Source organism: Muscardinus avellanarius (genome assembly GCF_963383645.1).
Source record: "Muscardinus avellanarius genome assembly, chromosome: 12".
In the NCBI taxonomy this organism is placed as follows: Eukaryota; Metazoa; Chordata; class Mammalia; order Rodentia; family Gliridae; genus Muscardinus; species Muscardinus avellanarius.
This window is the reverse complement of record NC_137798.1, coordinates 53,395,764-53,421,124: the sequence shown is the minus strand read 5'-3', so window position 1 is coordinate 53,421,124 and position 25,361 is coordinate 53,395,764.

Sequence of the window (25,361 nt, the reverse complement as noted above, 5' to 3'; positions counted from 1 at the left end):
CTGTAAGGTGATGATATTTTGTACACAGATACACATGCAGATATATATACTACCACTTTTTATTTGCTATTTGTTCTATCATTATTTTGAGAGACAGTTCTAGAACACTGAATTTAGTTTTGATAGTATTTTTTTTTTTTGGTCTCAGCATTACATCAAAAAGAGATGGTTTACTTTGTTTCAGCTCTTGATAGTTTTTATGGATTGATAGAGGGAGATTTATTAAGGTGTATTTTTAATTTTTATGTAAATCATATTTAAAATGGTATACATTCAGACTGTGCTTGGTAGCATCTCCCTCCATTTCCCCTCCCCACTCCCAACAATGAGTGTTCAGATTAACCATGCTACATTCATACTTTTACACATATTTGGATATAGCTCCTCCATTAATCAACCTCAACCTCCTTTCCTACTGTCCCATTTCAGCTTTGCTAAGGTTTCCCCTCAATTATCTGGAGTTCCTCTGGCATTCTTAATCATCCCTAGTTTGAGCATATTAGAGAAAATGTATGTTCCTTCTCTTTCTATGCTTGGCTGATCTTACTTAAAATAATGTTCTCCCGGTCTTGTGAATGACTTGATTCTGTTCTTCTTTATAGCTGAGTAGAATTCCATTGTGTGTATTTCCCATAATTTTACAACCCATTCATCTGTTGATGGAGACCTAGGACCTAAAGAGAAAGCCTTCAGAATGGGAGAAAATCTTTGCCAGCCACCACTCTGAGAGAGGGCTAATATCCAGAATATACAAAGAACTCAAAAGACTCCACACTAGCAAAACAAATAACCATATCAAGAAATGGGCAACTCAATTGAATAGACGCTTTACAAAAGAGAATAAATGGTCAATAAGATACATGAAAAGATGCTCAACATCATTAGCCATTAGGGAGATGCAAATCAAAACTATGCTAAGATTCCATCTAACCCCAGAGTGGCAAGCATAAAGAAATCACATAACAACAAATGCTGGTGAGGATGTGTGGAAAGAGAAACATTTTTACACTGTTGGTGGGAGTGAAAACTAGTTCAGCTGCTATGGAGATCAGTGTGGAGATTCCTGAGAAAACTGGAGATAGATCCACCATATGATCCAGCTATACCACTCCTGGGTACCTTTCCAAAGGAGCTGAAATCAGAGAACTACAGTAACATATGCATACCCATGTTTATAGCAGCACAATTCATAATAGCCAAAATAAGGTGTGTTTTTAATAACTTCATTACCATAGTTGAAGCAAAACCTATCTCATATTTTCTAATATATATGGTCAACTTCACTAATATTAGTATCTTCAAATGAATTTTGTATACTAGTAATAAATATGAGAAAGTTAATAAATTTAAGCTACTTATCTATAGGCATTTGGAAGGTAAATCTGGCAAGGATGTGAGGAAATGGGAACTCTTATACACCATTGGTGGGATTGCAAATAGTACAGCCACTATAGAGGTCAGTATAGAGGTGCCTCAGAAGACTGGGAATGGACCCACCATATAACCCAGCTATACTACTCCTGTGTATCTTTCTAAAATAATTGAAATCAGAATGTGATAATGCATATCTATGTTTATAGCAGCACAATTCACAATAGCCAAATATAGAACCAGCCTAGGTATCTGTCACAAGCTAAATAGATCATGAAGGTATGGTATATACACACAATGGTATTTTTAGATTTGTGGAAAAATTAGTGGAACAAAAGTTATGCTAAGTGAGATTACCAGTTTCAAAAGGTCAAGAATCTTATGTTTTCCATTATATGTGGAAGCTAGATAGGGAGAAATTGGGAAACAAAATGACTTCTAATAAATGACAGATACCAATATAATCATGGAAGGGGATTTGGGGACGGAGATGGGGATGAGAAAAATGAGGCTTCATGAAGAAAAATAGTTCAAATAATTCTATACACACACATGATGCTATCAATATCAATCTCAATGATAAGTACATGGAGATGGAGGGAGCAAAGTGGGACACAGAGGAAAAGACACCAAGTGCTCTGTGTATTTATGTTTCTGTCACTCTGAACCTTATTATAATATGTAATTACAAGGCAACATGAAAAGTATAATTACAAAGGTAAATTAGTTAATCTTTTTAAATATATGATTAGATCATATGTTTTTATATTAAATTTATTGGTCACTTTAGATTTACTAATAATATCAGCTTTTTACACTTTTTAGAGTATAATAAAGATAAGCCTGCTGAATTCTAGATGTATTTGTTCATGTCAAGAGAACAATTACATGGAACATAAAGATAAAACTTCCCTTTGATTTGTCCTTTTATTACAGGGAAGTGTTGATGTTAGCAACTTTGAAACAATGAAGCACTTATTCCTTTTAATAGATTCATATCACCACAAATTCACTTATTATATCAAGAAACCTCAAGAAAAGAACATATTGTACATTGCTCAAAGCTACACAAAACCACTCAAATGTGAAGAGTTATCTAATGACAGTTTTCATATTTAAAAAATAATTTTATTTGGCAAGAAAAAGAAATTCAAATACCACAAAATTCTAGCTTCCTTTAGTTTTCTGAAGGCTGTTTATATTATGCATGAAGGTTGAGAATGTTTTGTACTTATAGCCATGTCAGAGAGTGAAGGTGATATTTTGGTAGACTCACCAACTGCCAAGTATGGAAAGATTCTCTAAGTTATCAAACCCACACAGACTCAGCCAAAATATGGCGATATATTGAATAATCCATTGAAAGTTATAGCATTCTTCATTTGTCAGGATATTAGAGATCTCAGGTATTTATGCTATAACATATGCCACTCAGTTTAAGTCTACAAATAATTTAAATAAAAATACTAGTATGTTGGTCTGCTTTCTTTTATATTTTTGTAATAAAAGTTTGGGGCTGTAGACTATTTATTTGAAAGCTTGCATTTCTCTTTTCCTCTTCTTAGTAGGTAAAAATACCTCTTTTTTTTTTTTTTGAGCCCAGGGATACTCTACCTCTAAGCTGTACCTCCAACCAATTTTAATTTTTACTTTGAAACAGAGTCATAAGTTTCTGAGAGCTTCACTAAGTTTCTGGGAATGGCTTTGAACTTGTAATCCTCCTGTCTCAGCCTCCCAATTACTGGGATAATAGGCATGTGCCTCCATACCTAGCTCCAATATTCTTTTTTAAATTTTTTTTGGTGGTACTGGGGATGGAACCCAGGGGAATGCTACCTCCGAGAGGCACCCTTGCCCTATATTTTATTCTTTATTTTGAAATAGAGTCTCACTGAGTTGCAAAGGGCCTCACTAAGTTGTTTCAAACAGCAATCCTCTTGTCTCAGTTTCCCAAATGGTGGGATTACAGGCATGCACCACCGCACCTGTCTTCTAATATTTTTTCTGCCTTTTTATTTATTTTTTGCTTTAAATTTTTTATTGGTGCATTGTATTTATACATCTTAATGGGATGCAAGATGGTGGTACACGATTCTTACTTATTGGGTTTTAGCTTATAGTTTCCAGCATCTTATATTTCCCACCGGCGAGAAGATTTCTTTGAGCATATAAATTATATTGACTGCAATAAAGTGTTCTTAATTTATTTTAAAGGCAATGCATCTGTTTGTTTATCATAACTTCAAAATGGATATGGGACTTCAATTTGTCCTCATTGAATGGATTCGGCATTTGGTACACAAACTTAATTTAAACATATAATCTAATGAAATTGAGGAATAGAAAACAGTTGCTCTTTTCTTTAGATTGATTCCTGTAGTCAAATAAAAACTAAGAAGTTTATAAAAATTGTCAAATTTTCTTATAAACAGAAACTGAGTTACCATAGATGAACTTTTCTGTGCCTGAATTTATTAGTGATTTTTTATAGTAAAGTTGATTTAAAGGCAAAATTTTTCAACTTTCTTTCAACATAGTTTAGTTGAAATGATAAGAAAATCATAAGTGAATGGCAGTTTGAAAATATTACAGTATTATCTCAGAAAATAGTACCAGACAATGCTTTTACAAAAGAAAAAGTACAAGTAATACAAGTAGTTCTATTTAGACAGTATTAGTGAATCCAAAATGGCGGGGGAAATATAAATTTAAAAATGTGTGAAAAATTCTGTGTCCTTAAATCTGGGATCTAGAGATGTCTGGTTGCTAATGAAATGATTCAGTTTTAATCTGAAGGTATATGACATAGGACTTTAAAAAAATTCATGGTTAAGTTTAAAACACAGATTTAAAAGATTTGGAAGAATACAAAAGAGCAGTCATTATTAATATATTTCCCTATGTCCTTTGATTGCCTAGTTTAAACATATTGAAAACCTAATGCATATGTATGTACATGCTAATGTTGTATGTTTGTACAGTGTAAATATATAAGAATATGCTTATTTTTATTACTAAGCTAATGTTTGAAATTGGTATGTCATAATGTTTCTTTTGCTTCAGTTAATTACAAATATAAAATTTGTCTTTAATATTTATTTTACAAGTATTATTGAGCTTTTCCAATGTTAACTTGCATCCTTGAAGGATATTTATGAGTTTTATGTAAAAGTGACAGGCAGAGCTAAAAATAATTTTTTGGATACCATATGAAATAATAATGTTCAGAATTATATAAAAATATAATATCAATGATTGTAAAAGTATTTTGTAATACTTTTGTCTGCCTTTAAGTTAATGATACTAAGTTTAAATATTAATGATTAAAATTTTAGTGAAGCAATGCCAAATAGGCACTTATAGACTCTTAAATTCACTATGTCTAAAACGTGAACTTGAGTCATTGTCCATAAATCAGGAATAACTATTGGTGAAGTCACTTAAAAGAGTCTTATATGAAAGTCTATTAAGATGATAACATGTTAAGCCTCAACATACCCAATGTATTTCAGCCAAAGAAAATATGTCATGCTGAGTCATTTTCTCAGGTTTCTTTTTTCCTTGAGAATTCCTTCGAAACTATATACCCTCACATTTTGTAATATGATTATTTCTCTAAATTCACATGCTGAATATCTTAGGTTTAGGAGCAAAGCCTTTATTACTATTTCTGTGTTCTATCTTTCAAATTTACTGTAGTCAGATTAGTAGTGTAAGAAGAAGAAAATTAAGGTAGTAATACACTATTCAAATTGGCCCTCAGCTCTATCTGAGAAAGGACAAGTGTATTGATTATAAATGTCTAGTAATTGAAGGACTAATAGGCCTTCACAGGGTGTACTAGTTTAGAACTTAATATAGGTAAAGGGTCGAGTACAGCAGGAGACTAAAGGGCATAGCATTGTAGATCTGTTACTTCCAGGGAAAAGAACCCCAGGTTTATTCCTCAAATGCGCAGAATAGTATTTCTTTTCAGATTACAAACAAACAGGGCATGCATAAGGAATTTGTTTTCAAAAAATTCTTCAGGCAAAAGCTGATAGTGAAATTTTAACCCTACTTATGCAGCTGAAGCCAATCTGCATAAGTTGAAAAACCAAGACATAATTATAAATACTAGGTATAAACAGTTAATCTATTTCTAAACAAGGTAGATAGCTTGGCATTGAGTACCTCTAGGAAGTTGCAGACTATAAACTGTACTTTATCAATAACTAACATCTCTTTCTTATCTTTGCCAACACCGGGCATACCCAGAGATTATCACAAAGGTGACCCCAGGAAGCTCTAAGAAAACTTGCTTTGTACACCTCTGATGGTATCTTAATTTTACTGAAGATAAGCCATACAAGTGTTATCAATAATCAAGTTTATTATTGATAGCCAGAACTGGAATTCATCAACAAACATCTAGCATTGAATATTCTAATGGAACACAATCTCTTTTATGAAAAATGTTTGTTTTTTAACATTTGCCTCTAATGAAAGAATCTATACATTCAAGTTTCTTTAAATTGGTGTAAAAATATTTGCAAAAAGATGCAGCTCCCTTGTACTCTTCCATTCTCCCTGAGAGCACTGATATTACATAGCAACCTTAGACATGATAACTAGCTCTTTTTTCAATTATATAGGTTTTTATACCCCAAAATATACCTATATCACAGTGATTTCAGACACTAATAGTGATGCAATTTATGAAAAAAAATTAAATTCCCAATTACAATTTTCACTTCAAATGAGAAATATAATCATAAAATCCAGAAAGTATTTACTATTGGTAGAATAGAAAACTACCATAAAAATGCAAAAAGAGTTCTTATGGGGTTAAAATAGTAATAGTTAAAAATAGTAAAATCTCAGTATATAAGGCCAACTAACTTTATGTCAAGTTTTTAGTTTAATAAATTATAATATATATCTATATACTATATATATGTTATATAGATATATAGTTATATATAGTATAGTATATATATATATATTTAATAAACAGATAATTCTTGGAGGGAAATCTGAACATATCAAGATTCATGGTCCTATTTAATTTTTAATTAAAGAGAAAGTGAAGCATGCTGTAGAAAAAAATCATGGTATCAAAGAAGAAAAATATTTGTTGATGGTAAAGGAATATTTTTTAGCAATTATTTAGGCTAAGATACCTTTGTAGACACTGTCCCTGTATTCTCACTTCATTTTTTGTTGCCTTATTACAAATATCACAATGTACTTCCAACATAAAGCTATTTGTTCCTTGCCTTTGAAAACTAGAAGCCTTATTTGTTCTTGATCTCTACTTCAGAGAAAAAGAAATGCACTTACTGTGTCAGGTTTTATGGGTCACTGACAATCCATGGTATTCCTTGAGCAGAAACTATAAAGAAAAAATATGTTTTTACCTTGAGATTAGGAAAAATGTAGCTGGTAATATGAAAGTAATTTTTTTTCATTTTCTGACTTTTGCTTGTTAGTTCAATTAAAATATCTTATTTATTTTTAAAAGTATTTGTCATTATGTAATAGCATAGCATTGGTGTAGCCATTTACATTTTTTTCTGGGTCATGACTTAGACCAACATGCTTTTCATTTTGAGATTTTAGCCAAAGTTAAAATCATTGGAGAGAAGCTTCATTTTTGATTGATGGCACTTTATTGGCAAAAATAGAGTTTTCAGATCCCTCATTCAATATAACATCTCCCTTAAATTACTGAATAAAAGATGCATAAAATGTAAGAAGAAAAAATTTAAAAAATGGAATCCTAAAACAGACACTTATTACTTTGCTATTTCTTTCTCTGGTCTATGCCTTTTTCAACCTGGAATCTGAAGTCCAGTGTGAATCTTAACTGATATAGTTTTAAGTGATTACAATGCTTTTTAATTTTTTTTTAGCAGTGCATTGTAGTAGTCATACATCTTACTGAGGTACAAGATGTTAGAGGCATACATGCACACATCACCCAATTAACCCTTACCCAATTCCCTCCCTATTCCCTCCACTTCCCTCCTTCTCATGTTTAGCTAAGTGATTGTTTGTTAATTATATCATGTACACTAGAGAATTTCCCTCTTTCCCCTTCCCATTCACTCAGGTTATCTTATTTGTTCATCTACAGTATCTCCTTCTTCATTTAGAGTTCCTCATGTGACCCATTTTCTCCTTAGCTACCACATATTATGGAAAGCATCCGATTTTTTATTTTTTGTGTCTAATCTCACTTAGCATAATGTTCTCTAGTTCCATCCATTTCCCTGAAATTATATAATTATGTTTTCTTTATGGCCAAGTAAAATTAACTGTGTATATATCCCATAGTTTTATAATTCATTCATCTGTTGATGGACATCTTGGCTGGTTACATAGTTTGGTAATGGGGAATTGTGTAGCATTGAGCATAGATAAGCATGCATTAGTTTGGTAGTTTGGTTTCTATTCTTTTGGGTAGATGCCCAGAAGTGGTATTGCAGGACCATATAGTAAGTTCATTCCCATTCTTCTTAGAATCCTACATACTGTTTTCCAAACTGGTTGCAATAATTTGCAATCCCACCAACAATGTATCAGAATCTCACTTCTCCACATCCTTGCCACATTTGTTGTTGTGTTTTGAATGATTGCCTTCTAGCTGGAGTTAGATGAAATCTCAGGGTACTTTTAATTTGCATTTCTCTGATTGCTAATGAAGTTGAGCATTTCTTCATGCATTTATTGGCCATTTGAATTTCTTCTTTTGTGAAGTGTCTATTTAGTTCATTTGCCCATTTTTTGATTGGGTTATTTGTTTTCTTAATGCTGAGTTTCTAGAGTTCTCTGTATCTTCTAGATATTAGTCCTCTATCAGATGATTAGATGGCAAAAATCTGTTCCCATTCTGTTGATTCTCAATTGACGTTCTTGATAGTTTATTTTGCTATACAGAAGCTCTTCAGTTTAATGCACTACCATATATTGACCTGCCTTTTAGTTTCTTGTGCCTTTGGGATCTTGGTGATAAAGTTTTTACCTGTGCCTATGTGTTGCAATGTTGGACCTGTACCCTCTTCAAGGATCTGTAAAGTCTTTGTTCTGATTTCCAAGTCTTTGATCCATCTTGAATTGATTCTTGTGCAGGATGAGAAAGTGAAATTTATTTCCATTTTTCTGCATATGGTTAACTAGTATTGCCAACACCATTTGTTAAACAGGCTAAGTTTTAGCCAGTGGGTTTTTTTTTCTCATGTGGTTAACTAGTTTTGCCAACACTATTTGTTGAACAGGGTATCCATGCCAATGTAGGTTTTTGGCCCATTTGTCAAAAATTGTCTGTTAGTGGGCACATTTGTTTCTGGGTCTTCTATTCTCCTTCATTTATCTATGTATTTATGTGCCAGTACCATGTTGAATTTATTACTAGGGCTTTAGAGTATAAAGTCAGGTATTGTGATTCCTCCTGCATGATTGCTGAGAACTACTTTGTTTATTCTAGATATTTTGTATTCCAAATAAATTTAAGGACTGATTTGTCTATGTCTGTGAGGATAACCTTGGTAATTTAAATGATATTGCATTGACTCTGTAGATCACTTTTAGAAGTATGGCCATTTTGATAATATTTATTCTGCCTAACATGATAGATCTTTCCATTTTCTAAGGTCCTTTTTATTTTTTAATGTTTTATAATTTTCTTTGTAGAGATCTTTTACCTCCTTGGTTAAGTTTGTTCCTAATTATTTATTATTTTGTGAGATATCCTGAGTGAAAGTGTTTTTTTTTTTTTTTTTTTTGTGTGTGTGTGTGTGTGTACTGGGGTTCCTGGAAACTCTTCTACCTCCGGGCTATACTCCCAGACCTATTTTTATATTTTTTATTTGGAAACAGGGTCTCTTAAACCAGCGAGGCTGGCTTCAAACCTGCATGATCCTCCTGTCTCCACCTCCCAAGTGTGGGGATTACTAGCATGTGCCACCACGCCAGGCTCTGAGTGAAAGTGTTTTATGGATTTCTTTTTCAATGGATTTATGGTTGGTTACCGAAAGCTTCTGATTTTTTAAGACTGATTTTATATCCAAATACTTTGCTAAATTTATTGATCAGTTGTATAAGCCTTTTGGTTGAATTTTGTGGGTCGTGTAAGTATAGTATCATGTCATCTTCAAATAGTGAAAATTTGAGTTCTTCCTTTCCCATTTGTAATCCTTTGATTTCCTTTTCTTGCCTTATTGCTCTGGCTTGAGTCTCATTGCTTCCTTGTTATTCCTCCTTGTCATGATTTCAGAAGTTTGTATCTGTTGCTTTTGGTAGATTTCTGTCATTCTCTAGGTGTCAGCTGGTGTGTTTAAGGGCAAGTTGTGTTGTATTAAACAGTGAAGTTTGAGTGAAACGGGAAATAAAGTCATGTATGCAAGAATAGGGTAAAGCCACAGATAAGACTGAATAGAATGACAGTATGAGCTTGGTAAGGTAGTATGTAGTACAAACTCAAGATAGTAAGTATGTAGTTGTATTCTAGTAACCAATGTAGAGTGTTTAGGATAATGATGTGAAGTGAATTTAATACAAAACAAAGAAGGAAAAAAGAGAAAGAAAAAAAGAAAAGAGATGAAGAGAAGAGAGTAGGTATATACAAGGGAAGAAGCTTGGGAGAGGAATTTGGAAGAGAGCAAACAAGCATACAAATAAAACAAACAAACAATAATTCAGCCCTACAAAAATATAAATATTCAGCAGACTGTGCCTCTGATGTCTCTCTCTGTGAAGACACTGAGTGCCGCCAGCACCTCTACTGATTCAAGCCTGGTTTTCTGAGTCTTTCTCAGTCTATGCAGATGACCGCTATTAATGGTGCTTGATCTAGTGTTAAGCATAGGTCACCCTCCACACTTTCCACAGATGTGGAGCCTGAGTCTCTCCTTGCCTACATAGGTGGTGGATTCCTCTGGGATAAAAGAGTCTCTGTTCTGCACAGCTAGGGCTGGGCTGAGCTGACTTTTCCCTGTTCACTACAATTGGGTGGTCTGTGGTGATCCTGGATATTCTACTAGTTGGACTTACTGTTAAGCATAGGTCTTCCTCTATGTTATCCATTGATTCAGAGCCTGAGTCTGTCTGAGCCTCTACTATGTCCAACAGGAAATTCTACCCCCACCTTCACTGGGTTGAACTACAAATTCTCAGACCCAGGGAGCTTATTGGAGCTGGTCGAGTTCCTAGAGGCACCACACTGGGTGTTCTTTTGCAGGGATGGCGGGTTCACTTACAGTGTTGTTGAGCACTGCTCTGGATCTCTAGAGATCATGGTAAGCTCAGCCACCACTGCTGCAAATTGTAGCCAGTGTTTGTGGAGGAGGAACTGATGGCTTACAATTCTGATGATCTGCAGCTACTATTTTGTTTCAAGTCCTTAGTTGTTTATCTCTGTGTGTTTGTCTCTGTAGTGAGGTACAGTGAGGCAAGACGGTACTGCTGTGGCATCCAAGGCTGCAGAGCAGGCAGGTTTCTTTTCTGCTCTTTGATTAGTCTTCTAGCTTTTTTCTGCCTCCTTTTACTTATTGTGTTCCTTTTAAAGTTACGGTGTTTTGTTGCTTTTGTAAAAATGCTGTTTTTAAGGCAATGGAGATCAGGTGGCAGCAGGACTGATATGTGCTGCTTTTCTTGGTCACCATCCTCCTGGGAGTCTGAGTGATTAACATTTTTTCCTCCCAGTTGCTTTTGTTGATTTCTATCATTAATAGAAATAAATAATAGCAATAGCACAATTTTTTTGAGAGCTGAGTAGGTCTTGGAGACATAATTTTATTTCATCTAACTCAGAGCTGAATGGTTCTGAGGAAGAAAGAACTCTAAGGTCTACAGTGGCACAGAGACTTAGATTCTCTACTAAGTGTGTTAATTCATAAATCCTACTAAAAATAAAAACTCTTTTATTGGTGTATTGCAATTACACATCATTGTTAGCTTCAAAGTGATAGAAATGTCCTGCACACAGCACTTGGTGTGTTTCCCTCCACATCTACATCACACCCATAACCCATTCCCTATACATGTTAGTGGGATTTGTAATGATATCTTCATATATATGGACATAGAATTATTTGAACTATTTTCTTCAGCAATTCTCCCCTTTTTCCTCTCTACCTTCCTCCTCTAATCCCAATTCACCATTCTACTGGTCTCTCTTTATTTGAAGTCCTATTTGTTTCCTATTTTCTGTCTAGTTTCCACATATGAGAGAAACATATAATCCTTGACTTTCTCAGACTGGCTAATCTTAGCATAATATTCTTTTGTTCTATCCATTTTCCTCTAAATGATATATTTTGTTCTTTATGGGTGAGTAAAATTTCACTTTGTATATATGTATCACAATTTCTTTAACCATTCATCTGTTGACAAACACTTAGGTTGATTCCATAATTTTGCTATTGTTAATTGTACTGCTATAAACATGGATATTCTTGTATCACTCTAGTATTCTGATTTTAATTATTTTGGAAAGATCCCGGAGATTGGTACATCTCGGTCATAGGTTGTTCCATTTGTGGTCTTTTGAAGAACTTCCATTTTGATATCTATTGTGATTGTACTAATTTGCAATCCTATCAACAAGGTATAAGAATTTCTATTTCCTCACATATGTTTCAGAATTAATAATTATTTATACTCTTTAATGATATTCTAAATGGATTTAGACAGAATCTCAGTGTAGTCTAGAGCCGGGTGTGGTGGTGCTCGCTTGTAATCCCAGCATTCGGGAGGCTGAGACCTGGAGGATCGCGGTTCGTGGACAGCCTCAGCTACTTAGTGCGGCCCTCTGCAACTCAGTGAGACCCGGTTTCAAAATAAAGAATAAAAAATAGGACAGGGCGTGTAGCTCAGAACTACAGACCAGCAAAAAAAAAAAAAAAAAAAAAAAAAAGAATCTCAGTGTAGTCTTAATTTGCATTTTCCTGATTGGTAATGATATTGAACATTTTTAATATATTTATTGATCATTTATATTTCTTCTTTTGAGAAGTGTCAATTTTGTTTTTAATTGTTATTTAGCATTAGGCTTTTAAATTCTTTTTATATTCTAGATATTAGTCCTCTATCAGAAAAGTTGCCGGCAAAATTTGTCTCCTATGCTATGGTCTCTCTTTCAGCCTCTTGATAATTTCCTTATATCTCAGAAGTTTTTTAATGTGATGCCATTTAATTTATTGATTTTCAGTTTTATTTCCTCAGCTTTGGGAGCCTAAGTTAGGAAGTCTCTCCTATTACCTATATGTTGATGTGTTGATCTTATATAATTTGTCTCAACCATGAGTTCATGTGAATCCAGACATCAAAAAGCTACAGAGCATCAGAGAAGAAATATAATCAATAAAACATGTTCAGTGGACCTAAAATGATTTTCAACATATATTATCTCCAATGCGCATATACCTACCAACACTCCCAAAGTGAATAAGGGCATATTATCTGATGTTCTCTTTTTTATTTGTTCATTTATGCATTCACTTAGTATTTAGTGCTCATTATGTGACAGGCACTATTTTTAAAAATTTTATTGGTGCTTTTTTAGTCATATTAATGGGGTACAAGGTGGTAGAGGCATACTTGCACACATGGTTTATTTAGCTCTTCTTCAATTCCTACCCTATTCCCTCCTTTTCTCTCCTTTTTATGTTTGTCTTAGTGATTGACTTTGATATATTTATGAATGTACTTCATGTACATTCATGTACTTTAGGGAATTTCCCTCTTTCTCCCTTCCTTCTCTGTTAGGTTGCCTTATTTGCTCACCTATGGTTTCTCCTTCTTTGTCTTGAATAATTCCTATGACCCTTTTTCTCCCTAGCTTTCACATATTAGGGAGAGGATCTGATATTTTACTTTTTGTGGCTGAGTAATCTCACTTAGCATAATGTTCTCCAATTCCATCCATTTTTCTATAAATGGCATAATTTTTGTTATTCTTTATACCTGAATATAAATTTCATTGTGTGCATATCTCATAGTTTTGTAATCCATTCATCTGTTGATGGGCATCTTGGCTGGTTCTGTAATTTAGCAATTGTGAATTGTGCGACTATGATCAAAGATACACATGCATTAGTTTGGTAGTTTGGTTTCCATTATTTTCTGGTAGTTACACAGAAGTGATATTGCTGAATCACATGGTAGGTTTATTCACATTCTTCTGAGGATCCTTTATATTGTTTTCCAAAGTGGTTGCACTAATTTGCAATCCTACCAACAATGTATTAGTTTCTACTTCCTCATCTCTTCACCAGCATTTGTTGTTGTTTGTGTTTTGAATGATTGCCATTCTAATTGGAGTTAGATGAAACCTAAGGGTAGTTTTGATTTGTGCCCCTCTGATTGCTAATGATGTTGAACATTTTTCCTACATTTATTTGTCATTTGAATTTCTTCTTTTGTAAAGTGTTTGTTTAGTTCAATTGTTCATTTTTATCGGGTTATTTATTTTCTTATGGGTGACTTTCTTGAGTTGTTTGTATATTCTACCTATCAGACAAGCACCATTACAGGTGCTGAACATACAGTGCCTTCGTGAGGTCTATATTCTAGTGGTAGGGAAAGATGGAATATATGTAAACACAAATAGATGTATGAAAAATAAAAGGGTAATAATTATTAGAAAGAAGTAAAATACAGAAGAAATATAGGGAGATTTTGGATTGTGGATTTATTAGTCATTGGACAGAAATCACTTCACAGAAGGTTGCAGTTTGTAAATGTTCAAAAACAGCAAGGAACCAAGATTTGTAGTTTGGTGTGGGGAGTAGTGAGAGGGGAGGGGAGAACATTTAGATTTAAAAAAAACTACAAAAGCAACTTTGGCATAAACCTAAATTTCCCTGGAATTTTTTTTGTTCAGCCTAATATAGCAATAAGAGGTTATACACTTAGCAAAATTTGCAAAAAGATTTTTCATTTTATCTATTTTTAACCCTTAACTCTTTGAACATAACAAAGCCATATTTTAATGTGAAACAATTCAAATTTTCAGGAAAGAAAATATATCAAACATTCATATACTTAATCTAGATTTGATAATTATTAAGATTTCCAAAAATACTTTAAGAAATTAAAAAGTTAGAAAATGGAGACATGTGCATACCTTTATTATTTAGGATTTATTGTTAAAAGAAGCAGAAAAGAATATGAGAACCAGATTGTAGGCCAATGCAATGTGGGACCAAGAAGCAATGGTGGTGATTCAGTTCTTTTTTTACAGCAAATTCTTCAGTCAATAGAAAGACTACATATGGGAAAACACTGTCTAGGGTTCCTAAAATTAGAAGAACAAAAACACTAGGGAATGGAGAGGCTAAAAAAGGAGCTTCTCCCTTTCTCTGGATCCAACTCACTATACAGGTAGTCCACAAAACACACTTTTAATGAGGAGAAAAGAGTACAAAATCTATCATGCTTTCTGAAAATAGGATAAGGACAAACACAAAGGAGATCCTTCTCTCCCCCCAAACTGCTCAAAGAATAAGTAGTATTGTAGTCACAGAGATCTGGTGGGAGCAATGTACTGTGAACATATAGATGGAAAGTGATTGCATTCATCAGGAACACATGAACTCCTAATAAAGTGGCCATATAGGAATAAGAAAAAGCATAACTGACCACCAATGAATGAAATATTTACTGTCCTGATCCCCATGTAGTAGATGAGCAGAATGAAGAATATAACATTGTCTTTCTTATCGCAAGATAAATTCAAAGATGAAAGCCGATCATTGTAGCACAATAGCAATTATTGATGCAGCAAGGAACCTAGCCCCTCCATCCTTGAGTTCTTCAGAGTTGGACCTTGATGATGAGAATGATTTATGGAAACAAATGAACACAAAAGAAGACAGGGACACAACAAAACTCTGAATTTTGATTATAATATGGATAAAATTAAGTACAAGGTAAATTTCAGCAGAGTTGCTTATTAAGCCTGAGTTAATTGTACATCTAGTGACTTGTTCCAAATTATTCAGTACTGGCCAACAAACCACCTGTAGTTACAGCAATTTTAAAGCTCCTCCTTAGCCAGGACCCAGGTACTTAAATAAATTAAAGTACAGATAAAGCCAACCAGGGTGGTTTATGCTTGTAATCCCAGTACTTGGGAGGCTGAGACAGGAGGATCGCACAGGTTTGAAGCCAGCCTCAGCTACTTAGTAAGGCTCTCAGCAACTTAGTGAGACCCTGTTTCCAAATAAAATATAAAATAGGTCTGGGAGTGTAGCCCAGAGGAAGGAAGCCCTTGGGTTCTATCTCCAGTACCGAAAAAAAGAAAAAGAAAAAAAGTACAGATAAAATTTTTAGATAACATGTTCAAATCTTAACAGAAAAGAGCAAGAAGAAGGTCAAGAGAGATAAAGAACATAGGTAAAGAAAGTGGCCACCAACAAGATGAGAAGTTTCATGAATATGTCCTGTTTCCCATAGGACACCTGTCAAATCTCAGCCCTGTCACTTCACTGTTGGCAGCAGATAACACTCAAAGAGCTGTGCAATCTTTCTCAGGAATCTGATTCTCTGCAACAGGGGTTTTGAAAATATGTTGATAATAACTTCACGAATGGTAAAATATACTTAATTGGGTAAAGTTAAATCATAAGAAGGAGAGCTATAGGTATAAAAATGAGTACTAAACTATCATGGGGTGAATTATTCCATTGACTCTGAGGCCTGGCATCAGTCCTCAACTCACAGCACTACTCATTCACAAATAAAAGGAAAACTGTGTTGCTTCCCTGCCTTAATGATCAGTGTAAAAGCCCAACTCAACTCTGGCTCTTTGCTTTTCTTACACAATGCATTTTAAAATCTTCTAACCTCTCTTAAGAATGCGAAAGTAGATTTTTATGTTACTAAAATTTGTATCTAGTTGGCACTAATGGCACTGGGATTTCATGTTCTCTTAATATATAATAATATGTGATGAAGCAAAGAATTTATTAATTTTTTTAAAATTTGGAATTGCCTTTTTGTGTGTGTCTGACAATTAGAATTTAGCAGGGCTCTTCCAACTTTAATGTGCACATAAGTTACTTGGAGATCTCATTGAAATGCAGCTTAGAATTGAACAGAGCTCAAACAGAGCCGAGATTCTGTTTTTCCAATAAGCTCCAGTTGCTGCTGCTACTGCTGTTGATCCAGGAATCATATTTGGAACAGCAAAGACTTAGTTCTGGGACAAAGACTTCATTTTCCTCATCCCAATTCAAGCCTTGGCTAAATGGCAGATTTCATATTAATAGGTAAAGCTAGAATGGAAACAAAACCACAAACAAATGTGAAGTATTATAATGTTTTTAAATAAATATTATATCATGCTCTGAACAAATAGAATATTTTCCCAAAACAGCTCTATTTTTTTTGCAAACAAATTCTTGGATCTGTGGATATGTAAATGGGTTATTCTTTGTATGCCATAAGCTTGTTTTAAATGCTTTGTAATATTTTTAATTAACATGTAGCGAGAAATAGGCCTCTGAAAGTTAAGAAGCACAAAACAATAAAAGAAGTAAACCCTTTTGTTGAAGAGCTCCAATTCCCAAGTTAACATCTCATTCACAGCCTAATTGTAACCCAATTAGGAAAATTAAGATAAGTAGAAACAGCTGGAACAGAAGGCACTTGGAGTGAAGTGTACCCTCTACGCTCATTATTTGATGGAGATCATTACCCAACTCTACACACAGTGCATGATATTTAATATGATTGCACTAATTTATATCTGAAAAGAATAAGAGTGCTCTATGTAAAGAAATGGAATGACCTATTAGCTTTGATTCCTTAAACACTATTATCTGATAAATCAAACCTAGTTGTGTGATAAACCTAAGACATGTTGTTACCTTTCAGTATCTTTCAACAGCATCCTTTTCCTTTTGTTTACAGTATTACATTCATCTTATGAGTGTTTCAGCCAGCGATGTACTGCTGACCACCTTGTGATGTCTCATCTTCAATTTTATGGGTGATTAGTGATAAGGAATAGAACTTTGGCTCGAATTTTACATTGGTAATTATAAAAACAAGATCTTGCAATTAATGAAACTCTCTCATGGAGAAAAGTCCCACATTGTTATTGTATGTTGCTTAGGAATACAAGTTATGCAGTTAAAAGTTATGATTTAGTCTTTCCAAGACTTATTTTCTCGTGTATAGCTGGTCACAGCAGTGTACATTGTAGGGCTGTGGAAATGATCAAATGAAATGACTCAGGTAGAGTGCTCTAATTGTGCCTGACCCATGTAACCACTTGGTAAATGTTAACCATCTATGTATATTTGGACCTAGCACTTTGATTGTGGCTTGTATAATCATTCGCAACTCCTTGACAAGCTAAGTACTATTGTCATTTATAGACTGTCCAGCATGCATACCGAGGACATCTCATCATCCCAGCAGGCCATCTAAAATTATGCATGAAAACAAGTGACACAGGTGACAGAAGAAAATAATGCTTTTGATATACATGTCAGAAAAAAACAATATGAGCTAAATCATTAGTGAAAGCAGTTTCAAAATCTTGTGGTATAATTCCATTTTAAAGGGAAACCCAAAGACATTACATTTTCTTGCCTGACATCATGTTTAGTTGTTATCTATGGTTTATGCTTTTCGAGAGGGTAAGGGTGAACAAATTTAATAATGCAATATAGTGCATGATGTTTAAGGCTTGCAAACTTTCAACCCCTCGCACACACTTCAATCACACATGTGTGAGAAAAATGGCATCTAAAATGGTCCTGGGTAAAATATAGTCAATTTAGATTTGTCTATAGTATATGGGCATGAGACTACAACCTATCAATTTCCTGAGAGGCAGGGTTGCTGCATGAAATTAGCTAGTGGTTTTCTGGGCTCACTCATCAATTCAGTCAACTTGTTTAATCTGATAAACTGGGAGAGGAAGCCTGCCGGGGCCAGAAGCTTCAAACACTGCTCTGGCTTTCACTGAATGATAGTCTTCACATGGCAAAACCATTTGAGTGTTGGAGGGAGTGCTCAGATTTAGAATGAACTATCAGCTGCATTTTATGATGCCAGGGAAAAAAATCAAAAGGATATGCTCGCTAGTGCTCACTGGTACAAATGTAATGTATTATATCGGCAGAATAAATGAGTTAGAATTCTATTTCTGATATGGGCAATCTCAGATCCAGAAGAATAAAACTAATATATTCATGAGGATAACCAGATTTGCATTAACATAGCCAAAGGTAAAATTTTACTCCTTGTGTTTATGCTTCTAGACAATCTGGTACTTTTTTCTTTTTCTTGCTTTCTATTTCTAATATCCTCAGGGAATATGCATTTATAGAAATGTTCAGCTACTGAAATGTGACATGGAAGCAATTCTGCATATCTTTTGTGACTAATGAAAATACAAAAAAAAAGGGTTTCTAACTAGCTAAGCCTGACAAGTTTAAATTTATATTCAGCAAACCTGATTATTTATAGTATATTTATTTTCATACTAACTATAGAGCAACCAACTAGTCTGTTGATTGCTGTCTGTATGTTATTTTGAAGATTGTTCAAGAATTATTTTGCATGTTTTGTTTTAATTCTGTTTTTTAGTGAAGTTACTATTTTTAAGAACCTAAAGAAGCATAGTAGAATATAAGTAGTACTAAGAAATAACTAATAATTGTCAAGGAAGAAAAATAATTTCAGTAACTCTAGTGAATTTTAAACAAACAATATTTAGTAATTAATGGCAAACATTAACTTATATTAAGATAGTATGAAGTTCCTAGGAAAAGAAATAAATATGAATGCTCTGTCAGATAATTTATTTTTGTAATACTGCAGATTGAAACCAGGGACATTCCATCTTTGAGCTACACTTCCAGCCCTATTTTACTTGGACTACATAAAGGAATAGGAAAGATAGCAGGGAGAAGACTTACTAAAAAACATCCTATCCCTAGGAAAAGTAGAATCTGATTTTTTCTAGTACAAGCATAATATTTTCTATATCCAATATTACCTCAAACATCTCACCATTTCTCTCCATTGTCTTCAATATTAACTAGAAATCTACCTTTTGAGATTTTGTGCTGGTTTTAACCAATCTCAAATAATTAATTATGTACTTTTTTTTCCTCAGTTAACTGAAATCTGTCAAGACCTTTACATATGCTATCCCTCTTTTGTTTAGAAGACTCTTCACCTTCCATTCCTTTAATGAACTGCTAATTACCATTTCAGCCTCAAATTTTATTTTACTTCATATAAATCAGGGTAGTTAAGTTATATTGCAGTAACAAATGATCTCCAAATCTCAGGGGCTAAAAACCACCACTTTTTTTTTTTTTTTTTTACTTTTTGTATATGCCACATGATTTTATGTGAGTTAGTGTAAAATTCTAATTTTAGTGTTTCAGGGTGGATAGAGGTCTCATCTCATCCTTTTTCTGTGTGTAATAGGCAACAGGAAAAATGTTAACTAACCATGCACTGGTTTCTCATATTTCTACTCAAAAAACAACCTATCACCTGTGATAACATTTTATCAACCAAAGAAAGTCACTTAGACATCTTTAGCTTGAAAGAAAGTATAAAGTGCAATCTAGAGTGAAGCTCAATAAAGCATAGACAGCCATTTGGGATCATCTCCTTTGTTATTCAAGGTATAATAAATGCTATCACATTATCATGGTACTCTTTCCTTACTCAGCCTTTACATTTTGCATATCTTGGGTGCCTATTACAGATATAAAATTTTCTATTTTTAATTTGTTCCTAGTAATTATTATCTCTGCTCTGAAAAATAGAGAATTAACCCCCCAACCATTAGTTAATTAATCCATCTAACTCACATAATTAGTATGTACTTGAAGAATCAATAGGACTTTGGAATGATTTTTTTTTTTTTTGATCTGAAGAAAAACATTCAGCAATATAGTAGAGTGAAAAGGGTCTATTGGATGGCTAACTGTGCTTCCATTTTTAAGGCAAGGATATAGTCAGACAAATTAAAAAAAAATGTGTTACCCATAAAATAGCACATCTGCCTCTGGTTATACTGTTCTGCTGGGTGTTAAAGACCAAACAGGGAGCCTTATGTTGTTGGACAGCCATAATTTTTATAACTTTTTTTTTTCTTAAAGGTCAGTCATGGCTCCTCAGAGTTTATCTTAGGGATTTTGTGAGTTTTTTTTTTTTTTTTCTTTACCAGTTAAGGCCTCTTCCAGGATGGGTCATGGTCTTGCTGACCATTTGGCTTTCTTGAGCATAAGGGACAATTCCCTCTCCAATAACTCTCCTTTTTGCAGAAAATTTCCTGTTGGCTCCCATTCTCTGGGGCATTCATGATCCCCTGATTGGGAGGTATGAAAATAAATTAGGGCCTTTGGGAGTGCCATCATTCCCTGGGTCCTATTTGACCTTGCAGGGTGAGGGCCAAAATATTGGCTGTTCTTTCTTAGCTCTTTTATTTCCTGATTGCTCTGTGTTTCAAGTGCTGAACATCAGATGATCGGTTTCACCAATCCTTTTTAAGCTATCTTGCAGGGGATGGCTCTTATCTCAAAACAGTTTGGATGCTGTACTTCTGTTAAGTGCCAACATACAACAATTACACAATTTTATAAGAAAAACATAAAACAGAATTATCAGAAACAAATCCCATTTATATCTTTGTATAAAGAAATTGGTCATAATATAATTAGGAATACACAAAAATAAACTTGAAAATCTATCATACCAATTTTTGTTTAGATGCCATTAGCTTGGTAAAGTAATTTCTTAAGTTTTATAGTTTAGAATTACAAACATAAATACCTCTAACACATAAATAAGGTAGTAGTAATTAACATAATGGCCACAAAAAAGTCCTACATATTTAATACATATATATTAACTTAGTTTTTACCTTTGAAGTGAAATTTAAAATACATGACTCAGTAAGATAACAATAGTTATAGGTACATTTAGGTAATTGACATTATCAAAAATTACATATCTATAGACCTTTTATAAGTTTAAGGAAAAGTATTAATAATCAGAAATAGGTTTATCATTAGATGTACAGATATATCTCACTTACACAATAATAAATCATTTACTTATGCAAAAAACAAGCATAAAACAGGTATTAAATGACAATTTTTTTTGTTGGTAGTAGTAATGGGATTGGAACCCAGAGGCTTTCTACCTTTGGGCTATACTCCCACACCTATTTTATATTTTATTTGGAAACAGGGTCTCACTAAGTTGCTGAGAGCCTCACTAAGTAGCTGAGGCTGGCTTCAAACCTGTGCGATCCTCCTGTTTCAGCTTCCCAAGCACGGGATTACAAACCTGCACCACCACGCCCAGCAACAAATAATTTTTATCTGAATGGTACTAGATACATAAATGGCAGAGTTAAAAATTCCATTATATATTTTATACATTTAAGGTTTAAATGCAATGCATATTTTATAAAATACAATGCTTATTTGTCACCTTGCATGTATTAAATATATTTCTTATATTTTATGAGTTTTATTTAACATTTAGATAAAACTCAGATCCACATTACAAGTAGCACTCAGATATATACACATTTATAATCATAGATATATAGACTCCAAAATATACTACAGGAACCCCAAATAATAGTTGTTCACTTAGTCTGACTTATAAAGTGGTTATTTAAAAGATACTTAAAATATGACTGTAAGAGGCAATTTGTTAAATGACAAAAGGCCAAACAAATGCTGAAGCATTTGTGGTAGTATTTTTACCTGTAGACTCAGAAAAAAAAATGACAACAGTGACCCAAATCTCACTCCAGTTAAATCCATATAAGTTGCTATGAAATTAAACCTATCATTCTTGAGAAGCTACAGGTCCAGGACCTAGACACTAAAGGGGAGATTCCTATTCGTCTAAACTCCTGAAACATCTCAACTATTCTGACCACCAGTGTAGCCGATTGAGCACACCAAAAGTGTGGACGCTTAAAAATATCTACCTACAGATTATTGTGTTTCTGAGGCAATGTCCTTTAGCCATGATACACATATAATTAAAAGAATAAAACTTTGTTTGAACAATTCCTTCTTTCATGCTCCTCTATGTCATTTGCTCCTGATGACAACCTGACTGCAATACTCCATCAGTGCCCCTACCCGCTTGAAGCAGTTAGAGTGGTCATAGTCCCATTTCTCTAACAGCAGTTAGGATCACTTCATCAGAGCAAGGATATGAGTAACTAGAAAAACTAGGTACTAAGGACAAAGGACCTAGGGACAGAAAGGTTTAAAGATAAAACATCTGTAAAAGGAAAAAAGAAGAAAGAAAATTAGAAGATATGGGGCAATAATGACCAGGCAAGATCTATGGAAGTTAAAATAAGCCTTCAGCCCCTTCCACAAGGTGGAATTCAGGACAAATTGTATAAATAAATTTTAAGGGTAATCAAAGCAGAGAGACAGGAGATTAAAAGCCCACCAAATTAAGGATCGAAATTTGTCAAAAGACATTGGGTCCCCAACACTCCATTCTGATCAATCACAAAAGCAGAAAGAAAACTATAAGAACAGTTAAGTTTGTTCCCTGAAAATTTGGGGCAGCTACTCCCTTTCAAGAGCCTCTCTTCTCCATATAGGAGCTCTCCTGTCTTCCCATTTTCAAATTTTTTAGCATACAAATAAACTTTCATATTCCTTCAAAAAATTGAAAAATAATCACAATGTTGAAGAAGAACCTAAGTTTTCACACTAAATTATAGAAAGTTCAAGTGAGTTCCTAAAAATAATTTCCATTTTATTTTTATGGTATACCCATACACTTAGATTTCTCCCATAAGAAGAAGACGGTCTCTTCTCTGCCCAAATACAGAAGACTCTGGAGGTCCAAATGACAGGTCAGATTATACATGTAGAGATTGAAAACAGCTGTACCTGGCAAAGATTCCCAAAGGCTGATTGACAACTCTGGTTTAGTACATAGTTCTTGCAAGGGAAAAATGAGTTTCTGTTTTTACTTGTCCCAGCTTCTCTAATGAGCACCTTCTGGATCTGCTGCCCTTCCCAGCTATAGTAAAAAGGTTATGTAGCAGTACTCTATCTTGTGTGATAGAGAGCGTCTGTAGTGTGCTATTGTTGTATTATAATGAATACACAAAGATGTTTCCTCTGGGTGCTAGTCATGTGATCACATGATTTTCATGGACTTTGCACTGCGATATTTTGCAATAGGTTTTATGTTTTATTCTTGTCTATTAGTTTCATTAAGGCTCAAACTATCCCTAAGCATTTACCTAAACTAAAATTGTTGCTTACTTTCATTTAGTATATGAGAACTTCCCTGGGTTTATGGAAGTAGATGGGCATATGGTAAAACCACCATGCAGCCAGATAAAATAAGTATTTTAAGAAAGAAAAATCACATTTCCATTTGCTTAAAAGGAATAGTTTCTAAGTTCTCCTTAAGAAAATTTAGAATTTTTAAATTGAGTTGATTATTTTTATAACAGTTTAGTTTTATAGAAGATTAAGCAAATAGGACAAAGTAGCCTTATATTTCCTCACCCTCTCTGCCTCACAGATTCCCCTGTTATTAATAGCTTGTATTGGGTACTGTTAATGAACCAGTATTAATACGTTATTGATGAATAAAGCCTATAATTTATATTGAGGCTCACTTTTTTGTAATGTACAGCTCTATGGGTTCTTATAAATACTAAATGACACATGTCCATCATTATCATATTTTATAGAATAACTTCACTGACCTAAGAATCCTCTCTGTGCCACCTATTTATTCCTTCATAATTTCTCACAAGAACCTAGAAACCACTGGTCTTTTTAGTCTCTTGTTTTACCTTTTCTAGAATTTGTAAGAATATACTTCACAGAATATAAAGTGTAGCCTTTTCATAGGGGCTACTCTCACTTAGATATATATACTTAAAGTTCCACTATATCTTTTTGTAGCTTTATAGATCACGTTTCTGATTTTTTTTTTTTTTTTTTGGTGGTACCCGGGGTAGAACCCCGGGACTTTCTACCTCTGGCCTATACTCCCAGACCTATTTTTTTTGTTTTATTTGGAAACAGGGTCTCACTAAGTTGCTGAGAGCCTCACTAAGTAGCTGAGGCTAGCTTTGAATCTGTGATCCTCCTGGCTCAGCCTTCCAGGCGTGGGGATTACAAGTATGTGCCACCATGCCTGGCTCATAGATCACTTTTTTAAAATTGATTTTTATTCTATATTTAAGGTATATAACATGATGTTTTGATATAAATATATATAATTACATGATTAATAAATTTACATATATATCACCTTCTGTATTACACCCCAAGATTATAAAAGCACTCAAAATGTTTACTCTCAGCAAATTTTCTGGGTACCATATAATATTGCCTATAGTTTTCATGCTGTACATTAGATATTTGACTTATCCTATTGTAAATGTGTACCATTTGACAGTCAGCTCTTTATTTCTTCCCCCTGATACCCTTATTTGCATGCTATTATCCATTTTTATTTAGTTGGTTTTTCAAATTGCATGTCAGTGAGATCATGCAGTATATTTCTTTCGTTGTCAGGTTTACTTCACAGCATACTTTTTAATGTAAATTAATCAAATTAACACACTGTATCAGTTAATACCTATTGCTATTCCCTTAGCATCTTAAGCATAGTGAATTCTTAGTAAATATTGTTTCATGAAGACTATTATTCAATGAATAAAGATAATAAAGTCCAGATAACTTGGAAATTCTGTAGCCAAATAAGTTTTATCCTATTTTCTAGTACCTTAAAAAACTTGATGTAAATGAGCATTAGGACAAAATTTGGAAATAGGGAAAGTATTTATCACCTTGATCCACTTAAGATATTTGTAAAATATTATTTTGCAGTGCCTTTCCAGCATTGTTTACTCTGCTTGCTATTTTATTTACACAAAATGCCTCAGATTCACTTCTTCTGTATGCTTTTCTATGAATATCAACTTCTCTTACTATATTTTATTTACTTGG